Genomic DNA, 14,369 nt, shown 5'->3' with positions numbered 1-14,369 from the left:
CATATATTATATAATAGTTGCATTAAATAGTTATTCCTGTATCTAAAATACGTAAATGTTACAAGACACATGATAAGTAGCTAAAGTGCTACAAGAATAAGTATGTACTTAGGATAAAAGTACGTTCTATCCTGTGTACTGACCGTGGGTATGTGTCGGCCTGTAAACACCGATGTGTGTCCTGCAAATGTCCCACTATGGCCATTTGAAAAGGTGGCAACCCATGCCAAAGAGGTTCAGTCACCAACACAACTGCAATGAGTGCAAATATCTGTGACAGAAATACACGAGACAACTGTCATTTAGTAACATTGCCTTACATATCAATGTATTTCCGGAGGTATTGAAGTATCAACCTCACCTGCATGCTATATAGGAACCAATTAACAATGGCTCAATGTATAAGCCTGCAACAACCATAGTTTTAGTCTACTAAATGATAGGTCTTCAATTAGGGAAGGAGCCCACACACACATATGGAATATGTAGAAAAGCAGTCCCCACAAACCTGTATATTCTATGTACACCCACCTACATCTCCCCCACACCCGAAACAATTGCAATACAGACTGTAATAACAACACAAACATCCACTCACTCAATTACATCTGCAGAAGTGTTAACATACCTTGTGAGAGACACATTTGTAATGGCGCCATGTGAAATTGTAGCTGTTGTATAATGGAACAGATGGCGATGTTACAGGTTTTGTTTGCAATAGTCCCTTATCAGACGGTTGAGATGACAGGTACACTCACATGTAGAACCACATACTCTAGCCGTCACACACAATCCACGGGGGACATGAATTCAAAATATCCGTGTCTGTCCAAATAGCAGTTGCAATTCCTCACAACAAAACACATACAGGCCGTCTTCCCGAAGATAGGGCAAAAGGGCAATGCCCAAATGGAGAATTCAGTTATACCCCACTGTTGCCGCGTAATTGGTGAATGGAGTAGCGGCACAGCTGATGTGCATGTAATAATTTACTCAGGAACACTAATTGGTGGCAGGATACCACATGTTACAGGTATCTACGTATATAAGGATGCCTTGACATACATTCAAACCATATGCTCATACCATAGAACCGTTTAAATAGGAAAGGTGTAAGAGAGATATTTACGAAGACTCGGAACGCAAACAAGGTATGTAGAACACTCAGTATGTTCGTGTATGTAGAGCCTGTTTTGTATTAATTAAAGTGTACGCAATGCATAAAGTGGAAAAAGGTATTATGTAGTGATGTCTTGTTGAGCATAGTAACGCTTGTAGAAATTGTGTGTCCTGCTGTGGGCCACAAGGTAAACATGTCATACACCACAAGGGATGCTACATGAGGAATTTAAACACAACAATTCCACACCACCCGCTGTCAGTGGTTGGGTTTGTCTAACAAGTACGTGCCATAGCAGGGGATAGTATATGTTGATATACTGTCACAGTAGGCATGTGTATGGGCATATAACGAGAATAACATGCCTAAGGTAGTCCTGCTGTGCAAGTATGCTTTGCATTATGGGATAATGTTTAAAATTTGTGTAATGTACAGTATTGTAGGTAGATATGTCAGATATTTTACACAGCATAACTGTTATATCATGCAAACAAAAGGTATGTCTATTGGCATGTATAATACACAATAACAGGATACATATGCCTTGTAGTTAAGGGACACTGTAACAGCATGATAGCTAATTGAAATGGAAGAGCTACTCAATTATCTATGCACAAAGGACATGTAATAGCTTCACAGGTTTATAGTTCGGTACTATGCTGTCTGGCCAAGTCCATTTCTAAGCCCAACTACAGTGTTTTCATCGGTGGCACCTCCTTACGGTAGTGTCCTGTGTCTGTGAACAGCAGAGCCATTTGTTACTTGCACCTGTGTACAGTACAGCTACTGCAGTGATCCCTGGCATACATGTGTGTCTCCCATCCACCCATCGAGGTATCTCATGAAGAGTGCTTGTGAGGGTCCCTGCTTGATGTACATAGGAATCATGTTCCAAAGCATGTTGAGTGTCTGGTTCAGGAATGTATCCCTCAAGCACGTCCCACTCATCGTTGCGTTTGTGTACATATCCATGAGCATGTTGCTCTCAGTGGCTTTTGCTTATGTTGCTTATGTGGAGTATATCCATCAATATTGTTGTGGACATGGGCCTGTATGTTCAGCAGAGGTCACCCCTGAGTATGCAGTATGCAAATGTGTTAGTTGTGGTGCCTGTAGTTGTGCTGCATACGTCATCCTTCGGCGGTCAATAATCCTCATGGTGTGTTAATGTTGTGGTATGTAAAGCCATTGCTGTTCTGTTAGGTACACCCCAAAAGGGGTGTTGTACCCTTGAACATGTGTCATACATCAGGAGTATAGAGGTACAATGGGTGCCTTTTTTAGAGCTACAAACCCATTACAGATAAGGGTGGCCACGTAGAAGGATATCCACGCCACATGGGCAACATGGTTAACAAAGGAGTGGGTGCTATATACGTGTGTACTAAGATCCCGTATAATGTCACATGTATGTAGGGGACTACCACCTATTTGATAGTCAGTAGGTGATTGGTGTAATCCAAAGGGGAAGTCTATGCACCTTCTGTCATGCAGCTTGAGGCCATGTTATCGACACCAGGTATCCGTCACAGTGACACCCTTATGTAGGGTGTCTGTATCAGCTGGTGGATCACTCATGGCTCCTTGTTTGCAGTCATCTGTAAACCTATTCAGGGAAAGTCCCTCTGTGCTAGCCTGTACCTTAGGGAAGCATATACCGAACATGAGGGCCCTATGACCGAGGACTGTGGTACGCCAAGTGTAACTGAATTACAGTAGGTACTACGGTATGCTACCCTCACTGTGTGGGTCCTGTCTGTGAGCCACTTTGCATAACATCTCCAGATGTAGGAGTCGATCTGCAGGTGGATGTGTATGTTGTCAATACCAGAATGGAGAATGGTGCTGAAAGCCAATGAGAGGACAAGGTAGGCTGTGTGGACCCCCTTACTGTCATCAACTACCCTGGTAACTGTATCAAAGGAGTCCACCAGGTATAGGAGCCATGGTCTGGCCCTAACAAATTCAACCTGGGTGGCATCAAAGGTCAGGAGCCCACCAATGTCTCTGTGAATGACTTCCATGATGATGTGCCCCACAGCCTTGCAGAACAGTCTAGTCAGGCATATAGGGCAATAGTCCCTCTGGTTCATTGTGGTGCCACCTGTGTGGAGTGTGATAACTGTTGCTGTGTGCCATTCAGGGGCCACAATGTCTGATACAAGGCTATTAGTGAAACTGGAGGCCAAGTGGAGAGCCATGTCATTCTGAGGTTTGTGTAAATCACAGCCTGGGATGTTGGATGGTCACATGGAGTCTGTGTTCCAGGCCTTAGAGAGTGCAGGTTGGAACTGCGTAGTTGTGACTGCAGGGACCCTGCATTGTTACTGTATAGATTTTGGCCCTGTGGGGAATGAGAGGGTGTAAAGTTAGCATTGAACCTATCTGCCAGGATGTTGACAATATCAGTCGGTTCTGTAATGTTCCTGCCTAACCATCGTATGTCAGAACAGATGTGGGTATTGCCATCGAGTACTGACATACCTCCATAATGCTTTGTGGTAGCCCTTGGAATGTGTCACAGTAATGTTTACATAGCTAGCTTTGGAGGATGTGATAAGGGATCCCGGATTCCTACTGAGGCTGACCAGTGAGCTACCCCACCCATGGGATTGTACTCCACTTTGCAACAGCCTCCACCTTTTGTTGTACATTATGTCCATGGAACTGGACCCCCAGAGTGGCGTCCATTATCTGGTGGGTACCATCATGGCTCTGTTTGGGATAGCATGATCCATGCAGTGCTAATGAAGTACAGTGGTGTATGTTTCAGTGTTTGTAAGTACATTGTCCATCTGCACGGGTGTCATGACGTTTACTACCACTGTCATAAGACATCTGAAGTAGGCCTTGTAGAAATCTTGTACTGTGTATTCTGTGAAGGGTGTGGTGCCGGGATGTGGATAACAAGGGTGATTAGCATACGTTCAGAAACTACCAATGAGGGGATAACCCCAGGTGTGGAACACCAGTCACATATTGGTAATGTCCATGTCTAGGATATTGTTGGCCTTGGTGGTGGTGTGTATGGGTTGATCCAGCCGATTGGAGGTTATGAATCCCAGAAAGCGTTGGCCTAATGTGTCAGTACATGAGTAGATAAGTGTGGGGTAGTGTCAGTCTCACATCAGTAGTTCCTGTCTGAATCCTACTGTCCAGTACACTAGCCGGTAACCATGGGGTATGGTGTGGAATCCATAGCAAGTTACAATGTGTATAGCAGTTCTGGCCACAGTTAGTTGCACGTGGATTACCTCAGATGCATTGTGCTAAGGAACCAGCCTGGAGGTGTGTACATCCTTGTGAAATATGGACACACCTCCACCGTGGGTGTTCCGGTCCTGGTTACATGACTGAAAGGTGTGGTCTGTGTATAACCTGTCAGTGCAGGTGTGATCTCCGGAGCCTAGAGGCAGGTCCCAGTCACTGCAGAGATATCGAAGTGGTCCATTATAAGGAGTGCCTCACCTGAGTGCGTTAGAGATGAAGATGTCAAGCATTGAGTAACATTACCCCAGGTTTTGCTTGCCTGTTCCTGTTCTGGTGGTGAATATGTTAATGGAAACTGTCCAAGACAGGCAGTATAGGAGCAGCAAGAGCCTTACATGTTATCTGTAATCCCAGGGTCGACAGGTGCAGGTCATCTGTGCCAAAGCATAGTGTTTTTTTGACCATGTCATTCAAAGCAGACAGATACTGGATGCCTGTGGAATGACAGCAGAAGCATAGGCAACTGTTGAAGTGAAACATTCAGTCGTTGTACAGTGGTATCAGTCTGGATGAATGCAGAATGCTTCTCAGGGCTTGGGCGATACCTTCCTGAGCTACAAGACCGGAGAGCTATTGCATGTCCCTGTACATGTAGTCCAGGAAGTTACATCTCAGGGCAGTCACACTAACATGGAGAATGACAGTCAAATTGTACCTGGTGAGGTGTGGCATGGGTGCATAGGTTATGTTGCAGATCCTGTTACCCAACAGCCAGATGTAAGTGACTATTGCCTTGTGTAGCCTGCTGAGTGGGACATCAGTGTGACCGCCTGCAGAGTCACCTATGACTGGTGTGTTGGGTCTGTTATAACACCCTATTGGCTGTAGTTAATGGGCACACATGAGTCTGTGGGCTATAAGTAATTGGTGTTGTGTTTGGTGACAGGGGCTGCCTCTGTTGCCTGCACAGAGAGTACGGAGAGGTTCTGCAAATGTCATAGTCATGCTATGTGTGGCCTGTGGTGGTGGAGATCTAGTGAGACTATGTGATGAGTGGGGTGTGTTGCAAATGTTTAACATCCCCACATGAATGTCAGGTTTAGTCTGGGTTGGAGAGAGCATTACCCCCAGCATGGCTACATATGTGCATCTCCCACAGGCTGTAGTGTCGTATGTTGGGAGGTGAGCATTGAGTGTGTACATGAGACAATTGCTCTATTGCCTCATGTTTGCCATATTCATCATATAGACAGGCAATAACACTGGTAATTGACACTTGAACATGCCTGTATATTCAACCATGTCTCACAAGATATGTGAGGTACGTTTGTACAACAGCTGTTGTACTGTACGCAAGCTGGAAATGTAAGGACAAACAGTGTACTTGTAGGAAATGAGTTGGAATGGGTGCTATAGTAATTAGTAGCTCATGAAGTGCTTACATGTTCTGAACAAGTGCTGAGCATGAATATGCAATACAGATAGGGTGTTGAATAATATAAACCCACTGCAACCCACAAGTGGAGACGCTGGTCATAATGGGAGTCACTGCACTATTACCCTGCTGAGTATGGTCTGCAGGTCTATGAACCTTTATCAACGTAGATGTTAGCAGTACAGATGTAGATGACAGTACGGATGATTTCACACTGCATAGCATACCTGTGACAGGTCATAGGACATCATCACCCAAACTGTGTTCCAGCAACACTGAGTATACTAGATGTACCTTTGTATGTCACAGGAGTGTTCTACCAGTGGCCTGTTGACAGAAGCAACACTACAAAAGGTGTCTGATTGACATGTGCATATCACACCAGTGGCAGCTACAGTAAAACAGGGTTAATGTTTTGTACTCCCCCCTCATTTTAGCCCATACCACACAGACAAATGGGAGGCATCTGCGTATGTAAGGATGTGAATGGCCATGACCTAGGAGCAATAGCTGTCTCAGTGTTGTGGACAACATACAGAATGGGCTTTGTGGGTGAGGTGTGTGACATATGTGCACAATCTGACAACTGCTAATAGCATTGTCACTGCTAGGTGAATAACCCTGTACCCATTAACTACCACCTAGGCAGCAGTCAATGTTATGGACACTGTGTGTAAGGGATGGTGCTGTGCAGTTCACCTCCCTGAGCTGGTGACATCTCCAGGCCTATTAGGTAGTCATACAAGGCACACAACTCATGACAGGGTGCCATCCATGAGCATGGAGATCACTGGACAGGCATACTCAGCACTCAGGTGACCAATATCGGATCACATATCACCTTTAAGGGGTATTAGCCAATAGTGGATGGACAACACCAGCCTTCACAATCCTCACCTCCACTATGCAGCATGCTGGCTACCTTGCATAAAGACATGTACAACACTGTGATGTTGGACATGCTACACGTACATATCCTGATCTGAAAGACATAAGTCATGGACAGCCACCTTCCTACTGCAAGGATCACCACATGCTGGACAGATCCCTGTGCCATACATGTTACATACTCCTGCCATACCATGCAACCCTGTCCATCAAAGCTGCACATGTCATCTCTGTCATGCGATGACCGCATGGTAGATGTATCATTAACTGTCTGGATCAGTAATGTGGCACTGATGCACCTGGCGGTGGCAAAATGGCTGTCAAATACAGCTAGAAAACCTCACATCCTATGCCCATACATGGCCCAGGGCATACACACTACTGCATGACCTTGCCCATACATGCTATAGTTGATTACCATCCCTGCGAATAACGTCCAGCTAGCCATTGTCCCATGTGTATCACATGTGCAACACAGGCGATACGTGGCAGGATGTTGAACTGCTGTACAGTGCGTGTAGATGTATATGGCAAAACACATGCATGTAAAGGTTTCCGTGCACATGTCTGCATTGTCACTGCTCATGTCCATTAAGGCAGTGTATGTGCTGATATGTGACATATACACAGCATCAAGGTCAACAGCATTACTGTGGACACATCCAGGCATGTGCTGATAGGTGAGAACACCAATACAAGCAAACAGACATGCCCATATCAAGACAGCATTCACATGGAGTATGAGCAATGTAATGAGGTGACACACATATATGGTGATGATATCCAATGCATAACGGATGTTACATGTGTGTGACACAAATATGTCAGTCATGTCAGTGTCATGACGATTTGCAAAGATAACTGTTCATATGTACTAGATTTAATACAAATGTATGTGCAGCTGTATCTCTGTACATCTCTGAGGTACTGTGACCTGTCTCCATCATTATGTCTTCCAGATAATGCCTCGTTCACGCCTGCCAGCATATAGCCGCCTGGAGGATGATGCCCTCATACTGTACCTCCATGATAACTATGAGGTATTGTTCAGACATGTGCCACAGCATGCCCAGCAGTGTGATGACCTGTGGCAGGAACTTCACAGGAGGGTTAATGATGCGGGTGTCCATACCCGCACCTACCAGCAGGTGCGCAGACACTGCACGGACCTGTTACGACATGTGAAACAGCATGCCAATGCAATCACCAGGGAACAAGGTAGAACAGGTGGTGGGCCACCAACCCAGCCCCCACTCACACCTACTGAGGAGCTACTGGCCAGCCTGGGGACACCCTCAGAACAGCATCTACAAACACTTGCTGCCATCGTGGAGGTGGGTGTCTCCCAACCACCGAGCCTGGAGTTGCCTGGTAAGTCACTACTGCACATATAACTATTATATCCCATTTAGTTGCATGTGTCGCTGTACAATATGTAATGTAACATCATATGCAAGGTATGTTTACACACATGCCGCATACTACAGTATGCTACCCTGTGTATGCACACATGTGCATACTATATGCTATTGTACAGGCAAATGTGTTAACATGCACAGTGCACCCTGTAGCTGTCATACAGTCATGGATAATGTTCAAACTGCAGTGTCACCCCTATACAGGTACCTCTGGCATGCCGCACAGACATCAGTCCGTTGCAGGTGAGACAGTTATCAGTATCAGGCATGTTAATGCATAGATCTATTCGCCGTGTGGCCATTTAACACATGTACACATAATGTATGGTCCAGTCACAATATACAGGTCGCATCTGTCATCAATCACACTGGCTACCCATGTGCAATATATACAAACTAAATGAAACACTGACAGGAAACCACAGTATCTGGCATTGCTAGATGTGTGGACAGCTGTGCATACAATGGTGGAGGTGTTGTTCAATGTAGGAATATGTACTATACATTGAAACAACACATGTGTGGTACGCAAACAGTACCACACAGTGAGCTGGGATATGGGCAGCCCACAGGATTCACCATTGTGGAATATGCCCCTGCAATGGGTGCACACATTGTGATGTGCCATCTGACATGTCCCAGACATGTAGTGTTCCGGCTGCAACATTCTCTCACTATCCCATAATACATACCCCACATACCAAACATACAACCCTTTGTCTGCATAACCCTGTGGACAGTGATGTATCTGACATCTATGGGTGTATGTCATATGGGACAACACAGACATGTGAGATAGATGGCCATCACAAACATTTGGCCAACATATGTTCACACATGGACATGGAGGATGGCCAGAGACATGTAGCAACACACAGTAGATGTGATGTGTATACACCCTGTTGCACATCGTCCATACATGGTCCAACTATAGCCTTTGTTGAATGGTTATATAGTTGATGTGGAACACTGGACATCCTAAAAGCCTGTGCACAGCTTGTGGAGGTGTCACTTAATTCGACCATATAAGATGTGTTGAACATCATGACTGTGTCACAGCATGACAGTAGTCACCTGTACAGCTTCCACAGACATAGACACCACATCAGGCCACAGATACCGTACATTTCCCTTGTTGCTGTTGGACATCACTGTCAGCCGTGCACCTCGAGTGTGTGTGTGGTACATAAATGTCATGTGGGAGATGGTGTATTGACAAGTCTGCCATGTGTGGGCATGGTTGCCAGGCAGCTAAGACATTTTAGTAGTTGTGCAGGGGTGTCATCCATAGATCTTCCATTGACCTGTTACATGACACAGCATGGTTTAGTGTGTATACACCTCAGCAACGTGGGTCACAATCCACAGTAGTTATGTAATGTGTATGCATGCAGTCATGGCTATGCACTGTGTGTGTATTCCATACTGTATAGCAATAGAGACACCTCATGATGCCATGCAATGGCACAGTGTCTGTACTTCACACTGTATAAGAATGTAGATGCCTCATACTACCCTTCAATGCTCATGAACATCTGCTAAAAGTGCATTCTATCTGTAGGGTATACAGACAACACTGCAATGTGATACCCATTACACCGCTGTACATGTGTCAGGACACCATTGTGTCAGACATGTATGCATGTCAATGCACACGTCAGCAGATTACATGTCATACTACATGTTAATGTCAAGGTCACATCAGCCATGTGTACTGTTAACCTGTGCTGGTCCACATGGTGTATCACAGGGATGCATGCTTACTACCATGATTGTGTGAACTGCATGGCTTCTGATATGACACCTGCTTGCTGTTGTGTGCAACCCAGGGATGTATGCTAACTACCACTATTAATGTCTGAGCTGCATGCCGTCTGCTGTATCACATGCACGCTGCATGCCTTCTGTCAAATCACATGCATGGTCTGTCTCTGTGTCTGTCTCTGTGTGTCTGTCTGTCTCTGTGTGTCTGTCTGTGTGTGTCTATCTGTCTGTGTGTCTGTCTGTCTGTCTGTGTGAGTGTCTGTGTGTGTGTGTATGTGTGTCTGTCTGTGTGTGTGTGTGTCTGTCTCTGTGTGTGTGTCTGTCTATGTGTGTGTGTCTCTGTCTCTGTGTGTGTGTGTCTGTGTCTCTGTCTCTGTCTCTCTGTCTCTGTCTGTGTCTAGGTCTCTGTCTCTTTCTGTGTATCTATTGTAATGTAGAGTCTTTCTTTGCATTCACAGGTGATATAGGTGCGTTACCCTCCTGCAGTCCATCTGATGTTAGTGTTCCCACAGACTCTAACAGTGATGAACATATGCATGAGGTACAGGCAGGGTTGTCAGGGGCTGAATCTGTGCCAGTGGTTGCCATCCCAGCTATACCCCCCTCTTCCCCGCACACAGTTCTCATGCCAACACATACCCCATCACCAGTGGCCATAGAGGAAGGACAGTCAGCGTGTGTTAGCTTGGAACAGGAATGTGTGGTGGCTACAGAAGGTGTGTCTTCACACCATGGTGTCAGTGTAATGACTGCAGATGTGCCACACAGGCATGTGGCCAGTGCTGCTCGAAGGAGGACCTCTGGCAGACATGCACCTGCAGGACAGAGCACAGCAGCTGGTGTCACCAGATGCATGTTTCAGACTGTAATGGTGGCACGGGCACTTGCTGAACGGCAGACCAGAGAAGGGCAGAGGCTTCAGAGGGCTGCTATCCATTCCTTAAATGACAACATCCAGGCATTGGCAAATGCTCAACAGCAGATTGCTGACGTTCTGGACAGGCAATTGGGTGACATGGTTGGAATCCTTGACCATGGCATGGCAATCCGAGAGCGTGAGCTGTCTGTGCTGGAACATCTGGTAGGAGTGAGGCATAGGCCACGTGGACGTAGGCCAGCTACACCACCTGGTGCAGGTCAACGTGAATGAGCTACCTCACATGCCCGCTCCCACAGTGCCAATAGCAGTAGCAGTGCAGCTGGTGCTGCGCTGTCCACACCAATACACAGCAGGCCATGTGGACATGGCCCTGGACGTTCCCAGCAGGGACACGGTTCCAGTGGACGTGTATCATCGGACAGTAGCCAATCTGTACCTCTGCCTGGTAGTGCCCATGCAACCCCTGGCAGGCACAGGTCACGTGGCCATGGCTGGACACAGTGAGCTGTACATCCTGGTCTGTACAATCTGGAGCTGTCAATAATACCCCTGTGTAGGCTGAGCACATGGCAGAACTGTGTGTACACATACACACACACAGCTGAAACATCTGTAGGGCACCGCAATACCCACATGCATAACAACCACACATGTCCATTCAGATCACCGACCCTAACCCACACACACATGATGTCATCCCTGCCACTGCCTATGCCCCCTGCATCCACACCATCGGTGCAAGGACATGCGGCATATGGTCTGATGCACAGGTGAACAGTAGAGGCCAGTGGATAGCATGAGGCCTCACTGTGTAGCCGTAATACACTGTCACATTACAGGATGAGAACACGCACAGACATACACAGAAACACACAGTAACATGCCCACACTCACGGGGTCAACGACACTATAACGCACACTCTATAGGGTTGTGGTGAGGACCCCTGCCTATGTGGTAATCACCTTCACAGTACTGTGCACCCACATGACGCGACACAGAGAATGAACATGTACAGGTAGCCAGTAAGGCTGAGACCGACGGCATCAACAGGGTAGTAGATTGCATCACCATGAGGGGTTAAAGATCCTGTCTGTTCTGTATGGTAGCATACACCCTCAATCCATGCACCAGACAGCCATACATACATACATACACACACACACACACACACACTGTGGAGTCCACAAATGTCATTCACATACAGATAGCTGACATGTGTGTGATACACACACCACCCCTGCCTATGTCTTGCTTTCTACACTGCAGTATGTACAGATCTCTACAACAATGTACAGGGGTGTGTAACAATTGGGATGTATTCCCCACCATACGTGGCATATATGGTCACACAAGCAAACACACATGGCAGTACTGTGAATCATACACCTGCTATATGATGATACATCTGACAGACATGCAGCAGTATTGGCCGCATTATGTGTACCAACGCTACCTTTGGCAATTGTGCTGCTATATGCACACGGGAGGACATAAGTGTTACAGGTGTCAAGTGATTTAAGTAAGTAACACCCTGACCACTGTGTAGGTTGTATGTCTTCACCTTCAAGTAACAGTAACATAGCGTATTGTTTGCACATGTCATGGTAGGATGGCTTGTGACACACCTGTGAGCTGTCTTCAGCAAACATCCATCTGCAAAGGTGGACCACCACTTTATGTACACACATCCATCCATACCTGATGTACATCCTACCGTACTGTTAGTATTTCACCATATACAGGTGTCAATGATGGGGCTGCATTGCAACTGCATGTTGTAGTTAGACACAGATGAACTGCATACATCAGCTACTGCATATGCATGGTAGCTGAATGCACCCCACTACATGTACATGTGTGTTGGTCCTACATTCCTGTCATGTAGACATGTTTGTATGCATTGCAATTGGTGGACATGTGTGATGACATACATGACACATGGACTGTTGTATGATATGATAGTTGTCATGGGTAACTAGTACAAAGGGAATGTTACCTCAGTCAACATTGCTACCTTATGTACTGTTAGCATTCAACATCCATGGACCTACCTTCCATGTGCATGCGTGTGATTGCTGTAGCCACTTGTCTGCATGGAGGACAGCAAAAGCTATGCTATGTACATATGTGTTTTGTGTGTGTGTGTGTGTGTGTGTGTGTGTGTGTGTGTGTGTGTGTGTGTGTGTGTGTGGGCCATGTACATATCCACGGCAATTACATGTATGTCATATCCAAACATGAGTGTTTTTTGGTGTACAGCAACAGTCATCTGTTACAGCTGTATAAGACCCAGGGCCCCTGTTATGTGTAGAGCTGACCTGGTTATGAACAGTGGTATCATTGCATTGCATAACACATGATGGAACCCTGTCAGTACATGTGTAGTCTGCACAGTTGCTGTAGACCTATGTACAGTCCACTGGTCATGAATAACATGGTGTTGTAGTAATGTATGGATGTGTGTTGCTGGTCCAAGGACATGGTAATGTCTGAGGGCTACATAGTAGAATGCGACATTTACCACTGTGATCTGCACCTGAGACATCTGTGATGGCTCTTGAGTGTGTACTGGTCATTACATGTGAGTGGCCTTCATGTACGTGGGGACACTAACACCTGGAGTGGTCCCTCACGGTCTTATGGCTCACATGTCTGTATCTGAGGTATACGGTGGTAGTGCTATTGTGCACAACTGTGCCATATGCTAGGTGTTCCTCACTGCAGAGATGTCTGTATTCCCCATTGTTGGATCTGGATTGTCAGCTGTGATTACGAATGCTACACATCTAGCACTGACGACCGGTGTCAGATATATGTAGTGCAGCGTTCATGCTAACAATGTTCACTATCAACACACTGTGTCCTTCCGTGCTTAGAATCCGTGTGCATACAAGACAGCCCTTTGCTACTACTAAGTGTGTGAGCATGCCCAGTACGCCGTTGTATAGATGGACACACAGTACATTCCTAATGGACATGTGCTACTAAGTGTGTGAGCATGCCCAGTTACACCTTGTGTTGGTTATGTGCCTCTGTGTATGGGCATGACCATTGAAATCCTGTATAGCGATAGTGGTCATCCAGGCAACAGATGTCCATACCCCATGTCAGGATGGATTCCTACATTGAGCACACTGCTTGACTGTCTTGAAAGGTGTACTGTCTGTGGCGTGTCTCGTATCTATGGAGTGTTGTAATAGTGCTCCGTAGATAGACAGTTGTCCTGATCACACCACTGCCATGTGTTTGTCTCTGTCTACCTTGGGACAATAATATGCTTTTAGACTGCTCACTGTCCATACATTCCCTATCGGCATCTTTGCCTTTGCTGATGATGTTATCCACCTAGAAGTATGCCTCTGGGAGTGCTGTGTTCCAGTAATCTCGGTAGCGCATTCTGTAACGGCGTAATGCTGTAGTGTGATAAGGTAGTTAGGTGTATGTTCGACTCCCAGCCCTGCCAAGTGTGTGTGTGTGTGTGTGTGTGTGTGTGTGTGTGTGTGTGTGTGTGTGTGTGTGTGTGTGTGTGTGTTTCCAGCTGCCTGGGGACAGAGTAATGCTTTCAGACTGCTCACTCTCCATACATTCCCTATCGGCGTCTTTGCCTTTGCTGATGATGTCATCCACCTAGAAGTATGCCTCTGGGAGTGCTG

The sequence above is a fragment of the Protopterus annectens genome, chromosome 1.part0, assembly GCF_019279795.1.
Source record: "Protopterus annectens isolate FY-2018-M chromosome 1.part0, PAN1.0, whole genome shotgun sequence".
NCBI classification, from domain to species: Eukaryota; Metazoa; Chordata; order Ceratodontiformes; family Protopteridae; genus Protopterus; species Protopterus annectens.
Note: the sequence above shows the minus strand (reverse complement) of the source record.